Below are 14,870 nucleotides of genomic sequence, written 5' to 3'. Positions count from 1 at the left end.
ATAATGTTCCCATATAACTAAACTGCATTCTCAATCACGTTTCGAGGGAAATGTATTTTCTCCCAGATTACGGTTGCAGTTTTAAACGCATGATGTTGTAAACATTGTAAATTGAAACAAAACAAAATAATTACGATACCAACGCAACCTTTAGCGCCTGTATGAAACGGACCAGGCATTCAATTATGTACAATGTGAACCCATCCATGGCAAAACAGTAAACACTAAGAAAGTGCGCCAGGAGTGTGGTGACGTAGTAGTGTAATACTTGATTTAGTAACACCAACAAAGAAGTATTACCACAGAATAATAACTAGTTGTTTTAAGTGTAAACCTCCACAGCAAAGGAAACTTTTTCAATCAGATTATTAATTGTACAAAGCTAAAAGGCCAAACACATCATTATCAGTGTGTTCCAAATAAGCACCGAAACATTTAAAGCTGTAAAGGAACACAATAAAAACTTCCAATCTGTTTTAATTAACTCCTTATCGAGCTGAGCAATAACTTTGCCCTGCAGTCCTGGGGTATGTAAGCAAGAAAACAGCCACACAATTACAGAGCAACGTCCAGGTCTGCTCCCTAGACGCCCACCAAAACCTCTGCTACATAATCCCAAAATGATTCTTGGTTCTCCTCGTGTGTTTTTTTTTTTTCCTTCCTCTTCTCTTTTACTCTACAGCACTTGAGCACCTGAGGGAAATGTAATTGCATCCTCCTCCTGGTAATAATACAAGCAGACTGGCCTCTTGCATTATTCATGCTGTCTAACGTGGCGAGTTGGATTTTTTAAATTAGAGGTCATCCTGTGTTCTGGCTCAGGACGCCGTGGGAATTACCTGCTACACAAGATGCATGTGTGTGTTCTGTGTATTTCTATAGTATACGTGTGTGTAAATGTACAGTATATGTGCATGTGTGCATCTGCATAAATCCGTTTGTGCATTGTCGTCTTTCCTTGAGTGAGTGTGTGTTTCAGGTCCTTCACTGTACGTGCGTGATTAAGTATATCCGAGCTTTGCTGTATTTATGTAGTATATGTGTCCATGTGTGTGTGCTTATTATCCGTTATCTCCCTGGTACTGTAGGATTAAAGCTTACCTCTCTGTTTGCTGCATAAAACTTCCTGATATTTGCACCTCGGAAACATATGGCTGTGTGACCTGACTCCTGTTAGAGCCGTCAGGTCGCTGTTCTGCTAATCTGGCCAGTCTGGCCAAACACACAAGGATCAAATACAGGACCACAGGAGATTTTCTTTATATATTCTTTAACATATGTTGCAAACTTTAGTTAATAGTTGTAGGCTAATGTATAAATTATTGGCAGGATATAATTACACTATCTTTTTTTGTCCTTATTCTTTGCTCAGCTGTTATCAACTGAGTCAACTCCATCTGTTGATTAATGTCTTTGTCTTACGCTACGGTCGAATAGTAAAAAAATGATATCCTAATGTCTTTTCCTAACCACTCTTCCTTGACCTTGATGGAAAACGTTGCGAGGTCAAAGAAAGATGTGAAGAAGAATTCATAAAGGACTTAGGAAAAGACAATTGTGGTGATGAAGCATTCCGTGTCATGAATACAAATTTTGGACTTTTCACGTGTCATTTGTACGCTACGTTAACGTCCGCAGTTAGGTTTAGGCAAGAAAACCAGGTTAGTTAGGTTAAGGAAAAATGTCATGGTTGGGAAAACAAATCACAACTCACTAAACCTCAATAAAAAACTAAAAATCTAACATAACTTCCAAAACAAAACACCGGTCAACAACAGTCTCGAACTCCAGTCTCCTGGTTAAAGGTCCAGTGTTTGTTGGACTCATCCACCTCCTGACCTGCCCACCATAACTGGTCTGTCTTGCTTTTTGTTCTACGTCACTAACTCTTACCGTAGCATTTATACGCAGATGTGTTTACATTGCAGTAAGTACAGGCTACATGGCGTAAAAATTACTTTTCGTGCAAGCGGGCTGGACGGTGGATGTTATTGATGTAGGTAGGTCGTATCACTTTAAATGTTGCTGCTCCAAGGAATTGTGGGACGACATTATCGTCTTTCCTTTGGTAAAGGATGGTCCAGTGTACTCTATGCTAAAGGAGATAAGAAAGGAAGCATTGAAGCACCTTTCCTTAGCATTAAGAGAATTCGAACCAGCTCTCCTCATGGCTGCCGCTTTCTGGATCATTTCACTCAGTTAGGAACCTTCCTAAGGAAAAAAAAAGCTTATTCGAACACAGCACGAGTCTTGTTTTTCCTCTTCTATTTTTAGAAGCACTGCACTTCACACCCATTAATTTATACACTTTAACAGCGACACACTGTCACATAGAAACATTAACACACACAAAAGTTGACATGCTTGTAAACTACTATCCTCCTCTCTGCTTAACAGGTTTTTTTTTTTATTTTTCAGCATGAATTCACACAGATGAAAATCTTGTCGAGCTCTTGGCAGTAAGTAGTGCAGCTATATGTATGTTTCTCTGTCGGTACTGAAAAGTGAAACCACAACACTGAACATGTAGCGCTGCAGGACACAGACATAAAACACCTGTACGTTCATCCAGCAGCCGCTCTGATGTTTCAGCTCACTTGGCAGGGCAGCAGCTTCTCAGGCGGCGTCTCGGATTTGAATCCTGCTTCAATAAATTATTCAAACAGTTCAAGTTTGACTCTTGAACTCAGCAAATACACATACCGTTTGACAGGATCAGTTTTAAACTGAACCACCAACACTCAAAAGAAGCCTAAAACCCTGCCAGTCATCCCTACAGGCTGCAGCATTTACTATATAACTTCACTGTTGGTGAGGAGATATACACATGCATAAACATGAAACATACACACTTTACTCACATGCAATTGCACAAATACTCATACCCACTTATCATTACAGTCTTTTTTCTTTCACATTAATGGCCATAATGTAGCTTCCACGAGTGGATATTGCCGGAATAACCTAATTAAAATGTTGGCAATTTGCAGATACATTATATTGAACATTCAGTCTGATATGCTACATAAACCCTGCAGAAAGCTAAATCTTCCAAATGGAAAAAAAAGTTGCATTTAAACATGATTTGTAGGAGATTAGGTTGATATATAAATATAATTATTTTTTTTCACTGCAGTAGAAAGAAGCCAGAAAACATTCTAAGATCTGGTCAGATGTAATTGAAGCATTTGATACTCATCTCTGGGCCATATAACAACATAACAGAGCAATCTAACAAATCAAATTGCATTAATAATGATCTGCCCTCATTTGCATCCACACTTATAAGGACTGTCTCTCTGATGTTGCTCTGTTCCTCTCCTTCCCCTCCCCTCATCCCGACGGAGCAGCCAGTGTGTGAAGTGCGATGTCAGGCCCTCCTGCTGCTCGTCGATCATGATTTTCCTGGTAGAGCTCTCAATAACTCAGCAGGCCCTCATGCACAATGAGAGCGCAATTAGGTCGACTGACAACTGCATTTTTCTCCTCAGGAATAAAGTGGCGCGACCCGTTGGTATTAATCTCAATGGAGATTTTGACTGATGTAATGAACGGATGGTTTCCCGCTGAGCACGGCGCTGCACACTGTCGCCTGCCTTCCTCTAACCTGAAGTGAGGAAGAAGATCTGAGAGGTTGTTTTTTTTTTTTTTAGGAATGAAAAATTTCTAAACTGGGTCAGCTGCGCTTAAAGGTTGGCACAACAAATTAAAGGTCACATATTCTTTTTTTAAATGTCCAAGACATGAACATGGAAGATGAAACTGACTGTGGTAAAGGTGCTGCTTTGGAAAAGGGAGATTTTGTATCAAGTATGATATTTACCTCTAAAAGAAATGTGCTTTAACCCTTGAACAGCTGATTTTCTCCTTTATTTATCTGCCCAGTGTCCATAGGAATTATGTCCATATTTGACAAATGTGCACCTCAGGATTTGCGTTCAATGCCAGAGACAATGCGGGTGATGGAAACAGGATATACAATGTTGCCCTGGAGTCCTAGAGTTAACAGCATGCTAAAACTGCGTTTGTAATTCTGGTGAACCTGCACCATGGGAAGCCATGCTGCCTTAGCTGCAAGCAGTTCCTGTTTGCTCTGTAACCACGGAAGTACTTAAGGCTAGCATTGACACTGATGGACATTTAAGGCACTCTGTTTCCGGCCATATGTGTATGTCATCTCTTTTTAGTTTGACTGAGGCATGACACTGAAAAGAAGAGTACGAGAAAATACATTATTGACTATGTTTACATGCACTTTATTATTCTACTATTATTCCGAATATGACAATATTGTGAATTTGATACGGGTCATGTAAACAGCATATTCTGTTTGGATATTCTGAATTAGGCCTTATTCCGAATGGAGCATTTTCAGATTAAGACATGTGGGATATGCCGATATTATTCATGTTTTAGGAGCATTCTTTGGACATGTATACAGCACACTCAGAATATGCATTTTAATTGGGTGTTTTATGGCAGTTTGCGTCACACATTCTCTTGCTTGTTTACGGCCAGCTCTGTACGTTGTAAACAAACCAACTAGCCGACAGTTTGCGGAGATGCATGACCAAAAGAAAAGCCGACATTTCTGGTCGGAAGGAGAAACACGCCTACTTTTAAACGTTATGAAAGACTTCAACAGGTTTTTGGATATGTGCAAATATCGCAACACCAAATGTTTCAAGAAGGTGGTTGAAGGAATGAAAGAGGGAGGCTGTGTTCGCACGGTCGAACAAGTCCGCCACCGGTAACGTTAATCAGAGTATGCACGGCTGCGTGTAAATGGGAATATTAATGGAATATTAGTTTTCATTAGCCATGTAAACAGCTTAGTAGGAATATTGACTTTTTCGGAATAAGGGCAAAAATTGGAATATTTTGTGCATGTAAACGTCAATGAAATGCAAAAGTCCTCATTTTCTGCAGTTGAGTTCATTGAAAAAATGTCCGTTCATGTGTTTGTAATGCAGCCGGCTCTGTCTTAAATGTTATACAACAGGACCACGTTGTTCTGTCCTCCTGAGAGCCAGCCATTGTTGTTTGTCTCCTCCAGAGGACATTTTGTTGTTGACCAACCATGCTACCAGCTGCTGTACTTGTTGTACCTTAAAAAAGGACATCCTCAGCATTTCAATGATATGAACGCAGTGGGCGGATGGGACCTTGTTCAAACTCTCACTGGTTTTAGGAAACTTTCCAACAACAGAGGGAATGTTGTCTTTACTTTTTGATAATATTCACACCTTTACTGAGGTCTCACCTGAGGAGACACAACAAACTGCTCAGCCTCCACCAGAGGTAATGCATTGATTGACTGAGTCTAAGCAGCGATTCTTAACCACAGGTTTGGACTTGATAAGTGACTAAGCTGTGTTTAATCAGAAAGCTTTTTAGTTTGTTAGTATGACCTCAACTAAGTGGGAAGAGACAGAAAGGAAACACAGCAAACATAAAGATGAATGCAGAGAGAGACGGATCAGAGATTGAGAGGCAGAGGTGATGTGCAGCAGCCAGCAGCTGCAGCTCATCAGGAATTAGCAGCTTCACTACCTGCAACCCAGCAGCTGAACATCTTACAGGCTGATTACGATAGCACTAACACAACTTGACTGTTTTTAACTTTTTTAGGATGTTTTTGTATGTAGTCATACAATATGTTAATGCCACAAACATAAAAATATTTCAACAAAGCAGTTACAGTATATACGTGGTCTGTCGTGATTAGCCTGGGCTGACGTTAGAGTCCTAAACATAGATAAGGGATAAGCTGGGATTTTCCAGTTTTCCTGGCTCAGTTTAGCCTTCACTCGATTTCATGAAAGCAGTGGCACATGGGTTTCCATGGATACATAAAAGCAGTGAAATATTTCAGTAAACATGCAGGGAAACATGAGAATTCTAATTATAAGAAGATTAGTGGTGCCTCTCACAAATCGCAGGATGAGGTGGTTTCCACACAAATTCTTCAGGAAGGGATAAATGCTTTCTTTCTTCCAGATGAAGAACTTTTAATCTTACCTTCTGTGTCTATCTTTCTCTATCTATTCATCTTTTTAATCCTTTCAAATTTGATACATCATCATCATTATTGCAAAAATTCTGCTAACTTAATCAGAAGTGGCCAATATGCAGTCGTGCTGTATAAAGAACCAGCGTACAAGATGTTGACTCAGTACTTCAGTAATAATGAGGAAGGTTCATTCTTTTTGCTCATTTTACTCTCACTTGATGTGTGACAGAAGAAAATCAAGTGAATACCCGATCATTTGATTTATTTTTTGTAAAAAAAAAAAGATGAAAATGAGTTGAGTTGTCTTGCAGCACCAATTACAGTCACATTAAAACAAACATCTACATGAACTGTCTAAAACAATTCAGTTAAAAAGAGATCTGCTGCAAAGCTCAGCATATATGGTAAATTCTTCTAAATTATATCTTAAAAACAAAGTTCTTGTGAGTTCTTTGCTTTTGATATTGACAACTTTTAAAATCCTGATAGCTTTAGTTTTATTTGTTATTAATTACTTAATGATAAAGTATTTTCTCCCGAGTCTGCTTCTTGTTTGATCCAAGTTTGAATCTTGTTTTGTGAGCTTGTAAAACACGCTGTGAGCCCTCCTATTCATTGTGGATGTTAAGCAGCCGATTGCTGAATCGGCTCCATTTCAAGCTGCACACCTGAGGAAACTCCTGGTCGTCCCGTGAGGAGCAGGTAGCAGGTTACTCTGGCTGTCTGACATCTCAACCAACCATGGAGAGTGCCGGTCTCAAGGACAGCAGGGCTGACGCACACAAGAGAGGAAGACAAGCACCGGCCGAGGGACAAACAGATAGAGACGGGAGGGAGATTTCTGGTGATGGGAGATGAGAGGTAGAGAGAGAGAGTACCACGGAACAATTCATCAGTCTGGCTAAATTAAGCAGATTGCTCAATGTGGTCCCCTGTGTGAATATGAAGAAATGTGCCTCTTAATGTGATTGCCGGTGGCGGCCACTCCATAACTCAAGGTTGAGGTTGGATGATGCCAGTGTGTGTGTGTGTGTGTGTGTGTGTGTGTGCGTGTTGGGGGGAATTATACGAGGACATTTACAATGTGATGATGCCAGGCGAGCATCAAGGAGAGCGGACGCTCGGGCCAGTCAGCAGCTTCACCTTGTCGGATGGAGAGCAGGCCAGCGAGCCGAGCTTACAGCTAAGAGCATTGGAGCTATAGCTTCTACAAATGTAGTTTTGCTATATGAAGCAGAACACTGAGACCAGCTCAGTCTAAAGATGTGTTCCAACTGAATTTGAAGTAGATTGTATGGTGACCAGACGTCCCAGTTTGTCCCAAAAGTATAAAAGTCAACCTTATGATATTTATTTAAAAGAAAAAAAGTTGAAGGCAGGTTTATGTTCATTTGCTGAAACTATACTTTGTGCTCCTACTTGTCTCCCCTATGTAATTCTTTCCTGAGAATGAGCTGTACTTCTCTGTCGGTTAGTGTGGGTGTATGTGCTGCAGGTTGTTTTGCATCATACGATGTTTTCATTTAATGAAATTCATTGGGCCTGGGTTGAAGTGCAGACGAAATAACAGCTGAGGAAACTTCCTGATCAAACTGAGCAGTAAGCCGAGGGTTGGGGAAGGATATGATCCATTGGGGACGTCCTGCAGGTACAACTGGTGACTGATGCAAGTCTGCACGTCTGTATGAAAGTCTGAGGCATGCCTGTGATATCTGTAGCCTCTAGTGCTGAATTCACACAGTCTGTACCTGCAGGATCCCTGTATCCACCACAGTCCATTCAGAGGGTGTAAAAACTCCACTGTCTGCCAGACAGTATGTTCATATAAAACTATTTTCCATTGCCAAAATGTTTTATGGGAAATGTATTGCCTTTCAGATATTTTTAGCCTGTATATACATCTACACAATGTCTTCACTGACTGCATCATAACGGGTCTATAAGATTTGTCCGATTGCAAATGTTCCTGAAAATACAGCCGAGAAAATTATTTTCTAATTAGCAGATTAGACATGTTAACCACAGGATGTCACAGATAAATGAAAGTTATATGTATGTACTACAATTCAAGTCTTGAGACACCACAACTTATCATGAAACTGATTGGTATTAACACTTTGTCACATGGTCACAACATGGAGTTCCCAAATTGTAGATGCTAGAATGGATGGTACGGAGCAACACTTTCTATCCCAGACCAATAGGTTATCTTAACTTTAACCATTCGTCCCTCTGGACCATCCGATCTAGCATTAACCTTCCCAAATGCACTTTAGTTTTGGTTTCTGTTGTTGGACTGTCTATTAACGGCTGGGTCCACTACAAAAGAGAGAATTAGCGGAGCAAACAAGTTAACCCCAGCCCCCAGAGTAAAATGATGCCCGGTAATTGAGCAAAACATTGGAAGAAATATAGAAAAGAATGGGAAAGTGAAAACAGAATTAAAGAATGGATAAAACGAGCCACACTCCTTCTCATTACCCAATCCGGAAAGAGGCTTCATTACATCCTGTTGTATTTTCTGATAGTGTTTGTTGTTTGTTTCTTGGACTTTAATTTACAATGTACTTTGGTGAAAATGTCGATTGAAGAAAAAAAATAACTCCTTTGTATTTCATTTCATTTTAAGACACTGAAACTATTTCTGCTGAACTCCAAACAGCTGCTTAAAATGTCCGTCACATCATCTGTTTGGCCAATTATCCTCGGGAAGAAAAATAACATTCACCCAACAAACAACTGGGCACGAACATTTACACTAATGGTTGTTTATTAGAGTCTTAATTTTAGGGCGGTTCTCTCTTTTGAACAATTCCCTGATAAACTGGAAGTGATGGTAATTGGGACATTTACAAAAAGAAAACTGGGATGGGGCACTGTCTTGTTAGTGTACAGACGAAAACTGAAACAGAATCGCTTAAAAATAAAAGAGACAAAAGCAGCTGAGACTGTCACTGACCGTGAGGAGAGGTCTATACAAAAACAAGAGCAGAGAAAAAACAGCAGCAATGTTTAATGAGAAACGAGGAGCGGGTCGGGACTTGCTCGTGTTTGACGAAGAAAACACTGCTTTGTCGAACTGCAGGAAGTTTTAAGACCTCCAAAGGACGGACACACACACACAAACATACACACGATGAGCAGGGAACAACAATGTCACTTCTTGCATTCTGCCCTTCCAAAATCTATTCTTAGTTGGGTTGTCTGTCTTGTCTTTTTTTTTTATTCCCTCATTCAGTCACAGGCTCGACCAATGTGACCTTGCTAATTGGCTCAATGCAAGTTAACTCCTAGATGAAAATGTCATACTCTGTTGTCTTTTAAAATAAAGATCAAGAAATGCAGGCAATTACATTTTTGCAAGGATTTTATATGTTGTATATATATTTTAAGACAGCAAGTCCTCAAACATAAATGACAAAACAGGTCATTAGGATTGACAGCATTCCCGTTGGTCCAACCCGGTCTCACGGAAAGGCGTATAAGTATCACGACATTCCGCATGTCATGAATACGCATTTCAGCCTTTTTGGCGTGTCATTTGTACGCCACGCAAACGTCCAGGTTCAGGCAAGAAAACCACGGTTATTCAAAATGAAGAGAACTAGTGATTGTTTTTCATCAAGTAAAATGCTGCGATGCCCGTTACACCTGTCCCCGGCCCTGGGAGAAAGAACAGGTTTTTTCTAATACCATTAGAGATGTCTCCGTTCTATTCAAGTTTCCCAGTAAACCATAACAGAGTGATAGTGAGCCAGCATGCACAATACCAGGACCCTGAAACTCAAGCAGCTAAATGGAATACAGCCATCATTTCGTTTATCTATTTACACCTGTGCTTTTCCTACTGATACATGTCAGAATGTCTGCTGTAAAAAAAAAAAAAACACCTTAGTACACAGAGTATACGCCAAACTTGGGCTTCAGCAGAGGTCTAATCAGCCACAGTAAGTGACAAACACCTGTGGCGATGAGAGAGATTGAGAAGAGAGATAGATGCTGTACTGTATACAGTACTGTAGCGAGAGAGAGAGCGATACTTCCTGCTGTGTCGTCTCTGTGCTGTAGCTATATTTTCTCACCTTGTCGGATCCATTTCAGATATCGTCCCCTCTTCCTGTGACACTGACTGTTACAGCACTGCCTCCTATAGCAGCCATCGATTATCTGCTCTGATATGAAAAATGCTCAAGTTCAGGCCTCTCCTCAAGTCTTCCTCTGAAGACTGCGAGAGTGGACATGATGACCTTTAGTAATAGATAAATGTTACTAAGGCACTGCTTTCATTAGCAGACTGGAGCTATTGATCCGTCCTGCAGGCCTGCTGCTGAACATCGTCTTTTACTCGGACCGTCTGCTCGCCTCCCAGCAGCACGCTGAGCAGTTAAACTGATGAACGACAGCCTTTGTGGATGGTAAATGATTCTACTGAGCAGGCAGCAAACAGAAGCACACACAATGAACATAAACATATGAGTAAATGCACACAGAGTATGCACAGTATACAGCTGTATTGTACAGTTGGTCTTCTGTGCTGCTGCTGTCAGACTCTTCAATCACCTCTGCTCTCAGCGGACCAGAACAACTCCTGTCAGTCACACCACTCAACTGTGAACCTTTACAGTAGCACTGCTGGCTTTGCATCAAAATACTTCACATACTTTTCTATATTTAGTCTATTTGGGTCGGGTAACTTCCTGATGTATTGCTGCAGGTCTCAGGTATGCATGACAATAAGTCCAATCTCTGTCAGCTCTGATCATGTGATGCAATATAATCATAAAGGGAGAAAAGTGGGAGCAAGCAACCCTATTACCAGACAAGAAAGTCGACGTCAAACGATTCTGCAAAACCCCAGATTACAGCCTTCAAGATTCAGTGATAATCATTTTTAACGCCCAATGCCAATGTTTTTAGAACTTGCACTTTCTACAATATCTGTACATGGCAACCATGGTATGGTTCACTAACAAGGACCATGCCATTAGTACAATACAACAGTATTAGCACAGTACAAAAGTAGTTTTGTTTGGAATGGCTGGAGGATGCGGGAAGGATTGGATAAGGGTCGTGTTTGGTGGGATGACGGGTTTCAAGAAGAGGGATGAAAAGCAGTCGATCGCATGGGGGTGAATGAAGCTGGATGGGGTTGTGGTGGGGCTGGAGCATCTGGAACCTGGGTACAAAACCAGCACTTTCTTGTTGTGAGGCAATGGTGCCAACCGCTATGCCACCGTGCCGTCCTGCTGATAAACGGGAGAGAAGAGGGTTAGACACGCCTACAGTAGGTGTGCACAGGTGATTGAGTAATGAGGGTGAGAAGCGTGGTCTTGTTCCTGAACATTAGTTATAATAACTTCATTTAGGGAGAGAATGTGGTTGTGGTAAATTAACTGTATGGTTAGGGTTACGCAACTAAAACACTTAAGGTTAGGGAGATATTGTGGTTAGGTAAAGGATAAAGATAGGATAAGATAAGAAAAAAAGAGGGAGGATGTGAATGTGTGAGTCAAAAAATACCAGACTTTCACCCAGGAGACTTAACACGTAACTTCTGTACTTAAGTTGCAGCACTTCCGGAGTTATTTTAACCCAAACCACCATCTTTTCCTAAAGCTAACGAAGCAGTTTTGTTACCTAAACCTAATCAAGTCGATCTTTTCCTCAACCTATGTAGTTTTATTTTGAAAAGCCTGGAGTGGAAATTGACACGTGCTGCTGGACATTCGTAGGAAAACGCTTGAAAAATACGTTGTTGAAAGTTGTGCTGAGCGTCACGAAAAATAGGGAAATTTGTGTCTATGAATACTCAGACTGTGTTGGATGATCAGAGCATGATTCATTGTCTTTATACATCCTTTTTCGTTGCTGTATGATTTGCTTTTTTGTTTTAATGCTTTACACTTTTCAAACTGCATTTCTATGAAACAACGTTATAAAGTTAGAGTTAAATTGCATTGCACTAACTAGAGCATTATACATGAATTCATACATTTGAACACAAACAGACACATAAATATAATGTCTGTGTAACTGATGTCAGTTCCAGGAGAGCTGCACGCCTCTGCAGAGATCTATAAAGTATCACATTAAAAACAATTTAAGGCAGATGGTATCCTGCATCCACACTCTGAGCTAAACAATTAACAAATCAATGGAATCCATTTACAGACATACAGCCAGCTTGTTGATTGAGAAACGTTGGGAAAAGAAAAGTTAGTCAGCAGCCCATTTTAACACATGTAGGGTTATTGTAACGATGGCCAAACGAGTTTCAATAAACTGAATGCTGTTGGATGAACAAACTGTCTGTGAATTAACATTAGTTTGAAGCATTCAAATGCAGTTTGACAGCATTTCAAAATGTCTAATTCGATTTCGCTGGCAGTACTGAGGCAGACTGAGGGCTCCGATACAAAATGAGAGTGATTCTCATTCACTTAGTCTGTTGAGAGTTTCTCCATCAGGGATTTGAACCATCACCTTCCAGTCACACAGCTGTCGGTCTGAGCTGTACCACCCTCCTCCACGTGCAACACCTTCCACAGCGATGGGTCAGCTGGGTGCGTTGTCCCACTCCAGACAACGACTGAAGCCAATTACAGCCTGCTGCGACTATAAATAACCACCACAGCACTTTACTGTGCATTTACATAAAGAGCTATAATGGCTGTGTAATGGTTTAAATATTCATCACGCTTCCTTTGCATTTCACTTTGCTCTTCCCACTTCCCACTGAATTATAAAAAGAAAATTGTCCTGTTGGAAAGACACTAGGTTCTCTGATTCTGTTGTGGTGACCAATAAAGATAGAAATAAAGGAATATTTAAATAAAATAAATAAATAATAAATAAAGGATCTTCTTCAACAGCTCATGTTTTTGCAAAATTTGAAAAAAACAAAACATTTTAATATTTAATGAAGTCTTTATGTAAAATAGGGCTGGGCAAAATATGTGAAACCATTTTTATTGTACTGATATCTTATTTTGTTGAGGATGATGTATATCCCAATATAAAAAAAAATATATGCAAAATCACTTTATCACAAATAATAAAACTGGTATGAAATGATTTGTCATTTACTTTTATACATTATAGGAAACCAAACTTAAAATACTTTAACTTAAACTTAAGCAATTTTTTATTTTTTTATTTTAGCCTCCTCTAAATCATTATTTTAGATAACAGCAGAACAATAACGTGATGCTCTGGCTTTATCAATCTGGCATGGAGAGGAGGTCGTGTTGCTTTGGCTTTATCTATCTGGCGTGGAAAGGAGGTCATGTTGCTCTGGCTTTATCTGGCATGGAGAGGAGGTCGTGTTGCTTTGGCTTTATCTATCTGGCATGGAGAGGAGGTCGTGTTGCTCTGCCTTTATCTATATGGCATGGAGAGAAGGCCGTGTTGCTCTGGATCTATCCGTTTGGCGTGGAGAGGAGGTTGTGTTGCTCTGGCTTTATCTATCTGGCGTGGAAAGGAGGTCATGTTGCTCTGGCTTTATCTATCTGGCGTGGAAAGGAGGTCATGTTGCTCTGGCTTTATCTATCTGGCGTGGAGAGGAGGTTGTGTTGCTCTGGCTTTATCTATCTGGCCTGAGGGGAGGCCGTGCTGCTCTGGATCTATCCGCTTGGCGTGGAGAGGAGGCCGTGTTACTCTGGCTCTACCTGTTTGGGGTGGAGAGGAGGTTGTGTTGCTCTGGCTCTATCTCTTTGGCGACGCCGGGAAGCTGCTTGACATTCTCCTGGATCCACCTTCTCACATATGTTCAAATTATATGTATTAATTTTTGTTATATGGATTGTCTATGTTGTATTTTCATTATGTCGTTACATCTATTGCATGTCTGTCCATCCTGGAAGAGGGATCCCTCCTCTGTTGCTCTTCCAGATATTTCTTCCATTTTTTCTTTTTTCCCTGTTAAAAAGTTTTTTTTGGCGGAGAGTTTTTCCTTATCCGATGAGAGGGTTGCACTGTAAAGAAGAGAGGGTGTTGTATCCTGTACAGATTGCAAAGCCCCCTGAAGCAAATTTGTGATTTGTGATTTTGGGCTATAGAAATAAAATTGAGTTGACTTGAATAACACAAGGAAGTCATATCATCATGATAATATTTATAAAGTCATTGCAAAGTAATACTGACTTGTCATCCAACTCTAACTCATGTACTTTAAAAAGGCAACCAGATAACTGAACTTTCCCCATTATGTTTATGATTGCCGTTTTATCCACAGGAGATCTTAAAGCAATCACTGCAACTAGAACAAATAATGTTGCAGTAGCATCATTGTGTCAGCCCTCGTTGCATTTCAGATGTCTGTGCAGTTTGTGTGAGTTTAATGTTGGTTTTCCTTATTTTCCTGATACAACAGCCTTGTTGTTTGTAACTATGATTATTTAAAATCCTCAGTAAGGTCCATGACTTACTCTGAGGTCTGAGTCGGAGGTAAAAGCCATGTAGAAGGAGCAGCTTTGTCTTTACACTAATGAAGACATACTATTCTACATATTCAGAGTCTCTCCCCCTCTCTGTCTGTCTGTGTGTGTGTGTGCATGTGTGTTAGAATCAGAGTCACGTTCGAGCGGACACTTCGGACAAAACGGTCCTGAGGAGGAGGTGTGTGTGCACAGAAATAGAAAGTGCTACATTAATATCACAGAAGACATTGATAGACTAGAGACCATCTTGGGATGGGATGACACCAGCCGTGACGGCAAATCAGGCCTGGAATGTAAAGCCTTCCTTACCCCCTCCAGCACCCTTGCTCGGATCACACCGTATTCAAACTCGGCCTTCATCTGATCTCAACACACCTGTAAAGTTTCATGACTGCATCTTGTACTGTTGTGACGCCATT

Source organism: Sebastes umbrosus, chromosome 9 (genome assembly GCF_015220745.1).
Source record: "Sebastes umbrosus isolate fSebUmb1 chromosome 9, fSebUmb1.pri, whole genome shotgun sequence".
Taxonomy (NCBI): Eukaryota; Metazoa; Chordata; class Actinopteri; order Perciformes; family Sebastidae; genus Sebastes; species Sebastes umbrosus.
Note: the sequence above shows the minus strand (reverse complement) of the source record.